This window comes from Panthera leo, chromosome A1 (assembly GCF_018350215.1).
Source record: "Panthera leo isolate Ple1 chromosome A1, P.leo_Ple1_pat1.1, whole genome shotgun sequence".
NCBI classification, from domain to species: Eukaryota; Metazoa; Chordata; class Mammalia; order Carnivora; family Felidae; genus Panthera; species Panthera leo.
Window position 1 is genome coordinate 170,231,634 of NC_056679.1, and position 10,306 is coordinate 170,241,939.

Below are 10,306 nucleotides of genomic sequence, written 5' to 3' on the forward strand. Positions count from 1 at the left end.
TGCATCACCAAGCAAACAAAGTCTGAAAAGCCTGAAAAGTATTTGAGTGACGTAAGAGCTGAATAACCACTTCATATCAGGTGCATGAAGTCATTACATGCAATTTAGGCAACCTGCGCTAGAAGAAAACTGTAAAATTTATTCTTCTCAACAACTGCTCTATATCCTCTCCTGGGATTCTTGTAAAAAATAATGTTTTCAGTATTTGTTCCCACCCAAACCTCCGTATACACACACACAATGTAACATTAGTGATAACACACGTGGCTATGAAATTTTATATTCTATAAATGTAAGTATAAACTTGCCTTAACCATGGACTTGCTGACAGAGATCCAAGAATCCAAGATCTGAATGGGATCAGTCCTAATTATGCCATTAACATCATGTACAAACTTATGTGTGCACATGTATTTCCAATTCTCTTGAGTATTTACAAGGAGTGAAATTACTGGATCACATGGTAACTCTGTATTTAACCATTTTGAGGAACTGCCAGATTGTTTTCCAAAGCAGCTGCACTATTTCACATTGTCACTAGCAATGTGTAAGGGCTCCAATTTCTCCATATACTCACCAACATTTGTCTTTTTATTTTTATTTAAATTATTTATTTAAGTAATCTAATCTCTACTACACCCAATGTGGGGCTAGAACTCATGACCCTGAGATCAAGAGTCACATGCTCATCCAACTGAACCAGCCAGCCACCCCAACACTTAACTTTTTAATTACAAATATTCAAAAGGGTATGAAGAGGTTTTATTTGAATTTTCCTGATGGCTTATGATATTGAGCATTTTTCATGTGCTTACTAGCCATTTGTGTGTCCCCTATAAAGAAATGTCTATTCAGATCCTTTGCCCATTTTTAATTGGGTTGTCTTCTATTATTGAGTTGTGATTATTTTTATATCTTCTATACATAAATCATATCAATCATGCATACATACATACAAATCACATCGATACCAGTCATATCAATGTATGATTTCCAAAAAATTTTCTCCCATTCTATGGGTTGTGTTTTCACTTTGTTGATGGCACCCTTTGAAGCACTAAGGTTTGTAATTTTGATGAAATCCTTGGGGTCTGTTTTTCTTTGATTGTATGTTTTAGTTGCCATATCTAGGAAACCATTCCCTAAATCAGATTTATGCCTTTTTTTTTTCCTAAGGGTTTTACAGTTTTAACTCTTACATTTAGGTAGTGTGAGATAGGATTTCAACTTCATTCTCTTACATGTGATTCTTGTATATTGATCTTATATGCTGCAACATTGCTGAACTTTTTTATTAGATCTAATAGATTTTTAGTCGATTCTTCAGCATTTTCTACATACGCCATCATGACATCTCCAAATAGAGATAGTTTTACATTTTAAAAACTAATCGAAGGCACCTGGGTGGCTCAGTTAGTTAAATGTCCAACTTGAGCTCAAGTCATGATCTCACAGTTCATGGGTTGGAGCCCCGCATCGAGCTCTGTGCTGACAGCTCAGAGCCTGGAGCCTGCTTCAGATTCTGTGTCTATTTCTCTCTCTCTCTCTCTCTCTCTCTCTCTCTCTCTCTGCCCCTCCCCCACTCACGCTCTGTCTCTGTCTCTCAAAAAATGAATAAACGTTAAAAAATTTTAATAAAAAACTAATCTAATTGTTTTGATGGAAATATAAGCAAAAATAAAGAGTACACTGTTTAGGTTTGAATAGTAATTCTCAAATATGTTTTGTGAAATACAGATTCTTGGGGTGTAGTTATGTCCTAAAAGCTTTTTGTTGTGAAGTAAGTTTGGGAAATACTACACTAAACAAAATTAAATAGGTTTGCATATCCTAAGACCTCTAGGAGTGGTTAATATGTTCCTGTGCACTGCAAATTTCCCTGAGCAGTACAATGTATAATTTTTACATTTGATCAGGAGGAACCTTTAGGATACTATCACCTAGAGTCACATGCAGGACACATTTTGGGAAATTCTAACTGATAGCACTAAACTGTTTACTAAGCACTTGTGACCATGCACTTTACCAGGAGCTCTGGATGGACAATGAACTTGAAGAGAAAAACACTTACCAAGTCTATCATACTAATGAATGATCCTAATAATGAATCAGATGTTCCATAAGAAGAGAGCATACAGAATAGTTCTTACTGAAACAAAAATCTGGTACTCACCTTGAATCTAAAGATTTATGTGGGGTAGCAAAACAAAAAGTCTTTACACATTGGAGAGATATGTTTCAGCTCCTACAATGGCTCCAGCAAGCTGCCTGGGTGCTTGGCAGTTCATCTGCAACTTGGCACAGATTTAAAAAAAAAAAAATTAACCTTAAGCCCTAGTGTATTTTTTTAAGCCCCAATGAAAACAATGTTGGAAAAGTACACTTTAAAAGACAATTTCTGAGAACTAGACAATGTTAAAATTATATCGAGTCTTTGGGTAGGTTATTTGATTTAAAGAATGCAAGATTTAGACTATAACCTTAGAGATCAAAAGATAAATTGATCAAAGACCGTCAAAAAGATAGAATCCATTCAAATATATTGTTGAGATAAGGTAAAGGGATCCTACCATCACTTTACCCCCCCACCACACACACACAGATTTTTTCCTAATCGATAGCTTATACCTTTTTTCCCAAGATAAATTGCGTTTTAAAAATCTTTTTATTTCACATCCTCAAGGTACGCACCCCCCCTACCCCCCCCCCCCCCCCGCAACACACACATCTACACTCTTCTCCAAACTTTTAAACTTTCTCTTTTGAAGTTCAAAAGAGTCTGAATACAAAAAATGGGAGGTGAGTGTAATTTCACCAACTATACAAAGACTTGAAGACTCTCCAACAACGCAAGGAGAGTTCTGAATTAAGGGTTGCCGGGACACACAAACCCAGTCCAGAGAAAATACCCTATGAGTTTTCCCATTGATACCAGGGGAACTCACCACATCTCCTTTAGTCTCCCAGCCAAAAAAAAAAGCCCTTTCCCTGTCAAAAGGCCTGGTGGCTGACTCCCCACCTTCACCCTTCCTGCCCTCGAGGGAGTTTCCCCGGTACTGCTTAGATTCTTAGGCAGGCGGGGATGGTGAGCCTGGGCTAGGGGCGCGAGTAGCAGAGGCTGTTTCCTACATCCAGAGCTATGGTATCTTAGAACGACGCTCCGCGCTCCCATTTTGGTGTCTTTATGGGGTTCCCGGCTGCCCTCATGGTGGACGTGGCAACTTTAGTTCTCATGTCATCAGAAGCGGGACTCACCGTGGTGCTCGGGATCGCTGGGGATCGAGACTAGTTGCTAAGGACGCTGTGGAATTCACTTTTAGAGCCGGAAGTATGCTCTTTTAGCTGCTGACCAGGGCTTAGCCAATTAGGACCTATAAATGCAATTCCACATTCTTTTCCCCTCCTTCACCACGTTTGTGTTTAGTTTCCAACGAATAGATGCAATGATGCGTGAAAGACTTTTGTTAGCTGTAAAATACAATGATAAAGCACATGGTAATGATTCGTTTTAAATACTGTATGCTGGATATGCAGCCAGTAGCTGCAGTGAGAAGAGGTTTGGCAGTGCTCCTGGGTCTCCTCAACATTTATCTTCCTCCTCCCAAATCTGGCCCAATGCCCCCCATCTACATGAAAAAAATAAAGTAAATAAAAACAGCATGATTGCTGTATAAGGGTACGTTAGAAGGTTATGTCTTCTAGTCAAACTGTTGTTCCTAAGCGCCTTTTATATAGAAAACCTAAATCTGCTAATGTCCTCTTTATTTCGGATAGTGGGTAAACAAAGCATCCAGGGTGTTTTGTATGTACTAAGCACAAGAGGGCGAATTTAAATACAAAAGAATGATTAATTTTTAAAGATAGGATACAATAAAATTAATTTGAATCCTTATAAGATTCCCACCTACCAATGGATGAGGAACTTCAAATAGTCTACAAATGTTCACAGGTGTTTCACTATGTGGAAGAGCAATTCTGATTAAACTCAAAGCTAATGTGCAGGTATTGTCCTGGTGAAATAACTGCCTAAAAAAATTAAAACTTCATAAAAATTTTAAAAAATTAAAAAATAAAAAACTTCAAAAGAGAATGTAACTGATGTAAACTTGAAATACATCAATCCTGATTTATTTCTGTTCATAATAAGCACCAAATACGTTTTTTGATTTTTTAGTACATTTTGATATTTAAAACAGAAAATATTGGTCCAAACCCATAGAATGTACAACACCAACAGTGAACTTTAACATAAACCACAGACTTTTGGATGATTATGATGTGTCAGTCCAAGTTTGCCAACTGTAACAAATTACTACTCCAGTTGAGGATGTTGATAATCGGGGAGGCTTTGCATGTGTTGAGGACAGGGAGTATATGGAATCTCTGTACCTTCCTCTTAATTTTGGCATGAACCTAAAACTGCTTGAAAAATAATAAATAAAGACTTTTTAAAAAATTAATTATAGGGGCACCTGGGTGGCTCAGTCGATTAAGCGGCTGACTTCGGCTCAGGTCATGATCTCACAGTTGGTGAGTTCCAGCCCTTCATCCGGCTCTGTGCTGAGAGTTCAGAGCCTGAAGCCTGTTTGGATTCTGTGTCTCCTATCTCTGTCCCTCCCCCACCTGTCTCTCTCTGTCTCTCAAAAATAAATAAATGTAAAAAAATTTTTTTAATTAATTCTAAAAAATGATAAAGTTTAAGAAATTACAGTATCAGATCCCAGGCTTCTCTGAAACACATTCCTCCTAATAGATCAGTAAGTTGAGGGTAAGAATAAAAGTAAAATTGAGAAATACTGTAAAAGACACATCTTAGAAAGCAGATCGTAGAGTCCCAGCCCACATAGAATGTGTTCTAAAAACAGAGAACAAAGATATAAATTATAATAAAGTATAGCAGGGAAAAATCTTTTGACGAAAAAAATAGTTGAGATAGCAAATTAAGAATGCTTACCACATTCCTGCCATAGCAACATATTTCTTGATATGAGACAAAGGAAATAAAAGCAAAAAGAAACTATTGGGACTTCATCAAAATAAGTTTCTGCACAGTAAAAGAAACAATCAACAAAACTAAAAGAAAATCTACTACATGGGAGAAGACATTTGTAAATGACATAGCCAATAAAAGATTAGTATCTGAAATACATAAAGAACTTATACAACTCAACACTGAAAAAATAATGCAGTTAAAAATCAGCAAAAGATATGAACAGACATTTCTCCAAAGAAGACATCCACATGACCAACAGACACTTGAAAAGATGCTCAACGTCACTCATCATCAGGGAAATGCAAATCAAAACCACAATGAGATATCACCTCATACCTGTCAGAATGGCTAAACTCAAGAACACAAAAAAACAACTAGTGTTGGCAAAGATGGGGAAAAAAAGGAAAGTCCTTGCACTGTCGGTGGGAATGCAAACTAGGTGCAGTCACTGTGGAAAACAGTATAGAGGTTCCTCAAAAAATTAAACATAATACTACAATATGATCCAGTAATTCCACTAGTGTGTATTTACCCAAAGAATATGAAAATACCAATTTGAAAAGATATATGCACTACATGTTTATAGGAGCATTATATAGAATAGTCAAGATATGGAAGCAGCCCAAGTGTCCATGAACAGATGAATGGATAAAGATACACACACACACACACACACACACACACACACACACACACGCATGGGAATATTACTCAGCCATAAAAAAGAATGAGATCTTGCCATTTGCAATAACATGGACGGGTCTAGTGTATACAATGCAAGTGAAATAAGTCAGTCAGAGAAAGGCAAACATCATGTCATTTCACTCATATGTAGAATTTAAGAAACAAATGAACAAGGGAAAAAGAGACAAACAAAAAAACAGACTCCTAAATATAGAGAACAAACTGATGGTTACCAGAGGGGAGATAAATGGGAAGATGGGTGAAATAAGAAAAAAAAAGTGCTTACCATATTCAAAATAAAATAAATATGGAAAAACTACAATTTGATGGGGGTTTTTTGTATTTCATGAGATCTAGGAAAAATATTAAAAGCATTAAAAATACAAACTACTAAACACATTACTCACAAAAAATAAAAGGTTGGATAAAAATTCTTCTTCAAATATAAAAATCAGTTGATTCTGCAGAGCATTCAGGAAAAAAAAAGTAGCTACTCATGAATTCTATAGGGAAGACAACTAAAGGACATGTTTATATAAGGGAGATTCCACAAATTCTTCCCTTCCTCCTCTTCCACTTTAAGATTAAACTACTCAAACCACTCAAAGAACACATCACCCAAACATTAATCAAAGTTAAGAACTCAAAAATGCAGAAGTTGTGACTGGAAAAAACTGATGTTGAGCTCTGAAACCAGATATACCTAAACAATAAATTTTCCCTTGGCCACAAAATGAAATCACAAAAAAAATTTTGAAAGAGATTTGTTTATAGCTTCTGTAATCCAAGTTAAAGTATTGAAGTGCAAGAAAGGAGTAGGGACGCTTCTGTTTTCATAAAGAAGTGTAAAATAAAGATGTTACACTATTGTGGGGTGGAGGAATTCAGTAAGATTCTCAAAGCAGATTGTAAACTAAATGTTGGATCTCAACAAATAGAAATATATAATATGTTTTTGAAACAGAACATTGATTGGCATAAATATAGACCTAAGCAAATGAAATCATTGAACCACTGAAGGAAATATTTTAAGAATATGAAAAAAATCTAACATCTTAAAGTTAACCATAAAAATTTTGTGAGTACACTTTGAATCCCAAAATGTGTGTGTGTGTGTGTCTGTGTGTGTTTAGAAGAATGAGAGTGAAGAATTAAATGTTTTTTAAAGTTCATTTGGAAGACTAAATGGCAGATTAGCCAAGAAAATTATCAAAAAGAAGCAAGTAAGGAGGATGTGGCTTATTACATATTAAAATTTATTTGGAAAACTTTTTCTTGGTCCCTATATGCATGAGAAATAAATATTTTCAATATCTTCAAATTCCATCCTTGAGACAATATATAGCTGCATCTTAGTACCTAATACAGTGACTTGCATATATTAGTGCTTAATAAATATTGCTGGGTGAATTCCTGCATAGATGATTTTCATTTTATCCTGTGAGCTAAATTCATTCGTTATAAGAGTCTCTGAGTAAAATATTGATATAAATGAATGACCTGCTTTTTTTGTACTTTCATTGAGCAGGTAATATATTTTGTGCCAGTTCTTGGAAAACTGTCAAAATAATCTGTTATTCTTCATTTCTTTTTTATTATTATTATTTTTAGTGGTTTCAGGAGTAGAATTTAGTTATTCATCACTTACATATTACACCCAGTACTCATCCCACGTGCCCTCCTTAACACCCATTACCCATTTAGCTGGCTCCTCCAGCAGTCCTCTGTTTGTTCTCTGTATCTAAGAGTCTTTTACGGTTTGCCTCCCTCTCTGTTTTTATCTTACTTTTCCTTCCCTTCCCCATGTTCATCTGTTTGGTTTCTTAAATTCCACATGTGAGCGAAACCATACGTTTGTCTTTCTCTGACTGACTTATTTCCCTTAACATAATACATTCTACTTCCAACCACATTCTTGCAAATGGCAAGATTTCATTCTTTTAAATGTTTATAGCAGCATTTAGCCAAATTATGGAAAGAGTCCAAATGTCCATGACTGATGAATGAATAAAGAAGATGTATATATACACAATGGACTATTACTCGGTGATCAAAAAGAATGCTACTCTTCATTTTTATTTCAACTTTAACTGAATGGCTAGACTTTTAAAAATATTTAAGAAACTATTTCATGATTATAAATATTTCTATCATGTGATTCTTTTCAAAGCAAACAAATCCTTCAAATCTATTTTGGGGGACAACTGGATGGCTCAGTTGGTTGAGCATCTGACTCTTGATTTCGGCTCAGGTCATGATCCCAGGGATGCAGGATACAGCCCCACATATCTCTCTCTCTCTCTCTCTCGCTCTCGCTCTCGCTCTCCTTCTCCTTCCCCACCCAAATTAAGTAAATAAACACCATAATTTTGTGGAATTTTTCCTGATTAGTAAATTTGTATGCCTCTATAAATCATTATTATGTAACAGTTTAATTGTAGTTATTTAAAAATATGAACACAAACTATTAGGTAATCCTTCCTCCAGAAGATGGAGCCAAATTCCTTCCACTTCAATGTGGGGTAGGTTTAGTGACTCACTCCTAGAGATTAGAATGTGACAGAAGTGATGAAGTGGGGTTAGGTCATAAAGACAGTATAGAATCCTCCTTGCTCTCTCTCAAAGCCAACTGTCACATTAGAAGGACACTCCAAGACTTCTATGGAGAGCTCCATGTGGCAAGGAATTTAGACCTCCTGACAGCAAACCAGCAAAAAAAGAGGCATTCTTTCCACAGTTAGCTGAGTGAGATATTTTGGAAGTGAATCCTCTAGTCCCAGTCAAGCCCAGTTAAGTCTAAATAACTGTACCTCAAACTGGAGTTTTGACAGCAATTTCATGAGAGACTCAGCTCGATCCACCAGTGGATGCCTGAAACTGCAGATAGTACCAACCCCCATATATGCTATTTTTTACTATACATACATATCTATGATAAAGTTTAATTTATAAATTAGGTACAGTAATGAATAATAACAGAACAATTATAATGAGAAACTATAATAAAATTTTGTGAATATAGTCTCTCTCTTTCTCTCTCTCTCAAAATATCTTACTGTCCAGTACTCATCCTTCTTCTTCTTCTTCTTGTGAGGATGCAAGATAATAAAATGCCTACATGATAGAAAGTGAGATAAATGACACAGGCATTGTGACGTAGCATTAGGCAACTATTGGTCTTCTGACTATCCTTGTGAAGGAGAATCATCTGCTTCCAGACTGCAGTTTCCTGTTGGAAACTGAAAAGCACAGGAAACTGAAACCTGGGAAAGTGAAACCATAGATTAGAGGGCACTACACTGCTTTCAGTGGTCTGCTACTAGAGGAGGCTTCCACCTTTACCCCATCCAGAACTCGGGTTTGTCCTTCTAAAATATCATTAAGGTCGCCTCATTATGCTCTTAAAAGATCTAAGTTCTTGTCCATCTCCAACAAAGTCCTGCCAAATCTGTCCCCTACCCTTTCAGCTCTCAGTGAGCCCTTGCACGTTGACTACCTACCTAGCTCGTCATCAGCACTTTAGACTTCATCCTGCCTTGAAAATCTTTCTTCCAAATATTCACACATGGTTCATTCCTTCACTTCATTTACGTCTGTTTAAAGATCATTTCCTCAAAGAGGACGTCCTTGACCAAACAATCTAAAAATGCTGCCTCTATCACTTGCTCGATTTTATTAAATATATATAATACATGTCATTGACATTGCATTATATGTTTGTTGCATTATTTGACATATTTATTTATTATCACCTAACTAGAATGTGAGTTCTAACAACGCAAGGACTTTGACTTATTTATCATTTTAACTTCATTGCTTAGTACAGTAACTATAACCAGGATGGGTGCTCAGTAAATATATTTTGCTTAAAGGATCATATAGATGAATCATTTTAATTAATAAGTAATGGATAATAATTACTTGATATTTAGTATCCTGTTTTATCCAATTTTTCCTGTTATGAGCAATTATGTCATAAATATGTGCATAAGTAAATGTATACACCTTATATTTGTTTCCTAAGAGTTAGGAAACAAAAGAGATGATTATTTTCATGGCTTTTTAATACATATTGCCAAGCAGCCCTCCAGGAAAAAGCTGTTATGTTTCATGCCACTCCAGAAATGAATGACAGCTACTTTCTTTTCACATTGCATGACAATGTACATTTTCCCTTTTAAACACTGTCATTTAAATAGGGGTAAGATAGTTATTAAATTTTTCTTTCTTCAATTACTAAAGGGCAGACTTTTTTTTCATATAACTATTATCCATTTGTATTTTTTTTACGACTCGCCTTTTCATGTTCTTCGCTTAAATTTCTGTTGAATTACCTTTACTCGTGTTAAGTGCTCTTTTTTACAATAAAGTGACAAATTGTCTTGATAATGTTAAAATGTAATTTTGTCCAGTTTGTGATTTTTCTTTTAATTTTGGTTACTATGTTTCTCCTTTTTTATTTGCATATAGAAAAATTAATTTTTTTGTGGTCATATTGATGTCTTTCCCTACATGGTTTTTGACTTTGCTGTCACTTTTAGAAAGTTTACCAATATTGTTGGAAAAATAATCACCTATTGTTTTCTCCCAATATTCAATCTTTTTAAAAATAAAGAAAAAAAATATGAT

At 35.4% G+C, this 10,306-nt stretch overlaps 1 protein-coding gene across 13 annotated transcripts in view; it reads right to left on the minus strand.

The window, feature by feature from the left end:
• Positions 1 to 10,306, minus strand: part of TMEM232 (transmembrane protein 232) — a 211,659-nt gene that overhangs the window by 199,919 nt on the left and 1,434 nt on the right. For 5 of the 13 annotated variants that reach the window (XM_042944992.1, XM_042944983.1, XM_042944955.1 and 2 more), the window contains exons 2-3: positions 3,256 to 3,468; positions 2,174 to 2,294 (exon numbers count right to left, since the gene is read on the minus strand). The gene's annotated coding sequence lies outside the window, so the exon portion shown is untranslated. The other 8 variants (XM_042945044.1, XM_042945033.1, XM_042944938.1 and 5 more) reach the window with 5 other exon arrangements.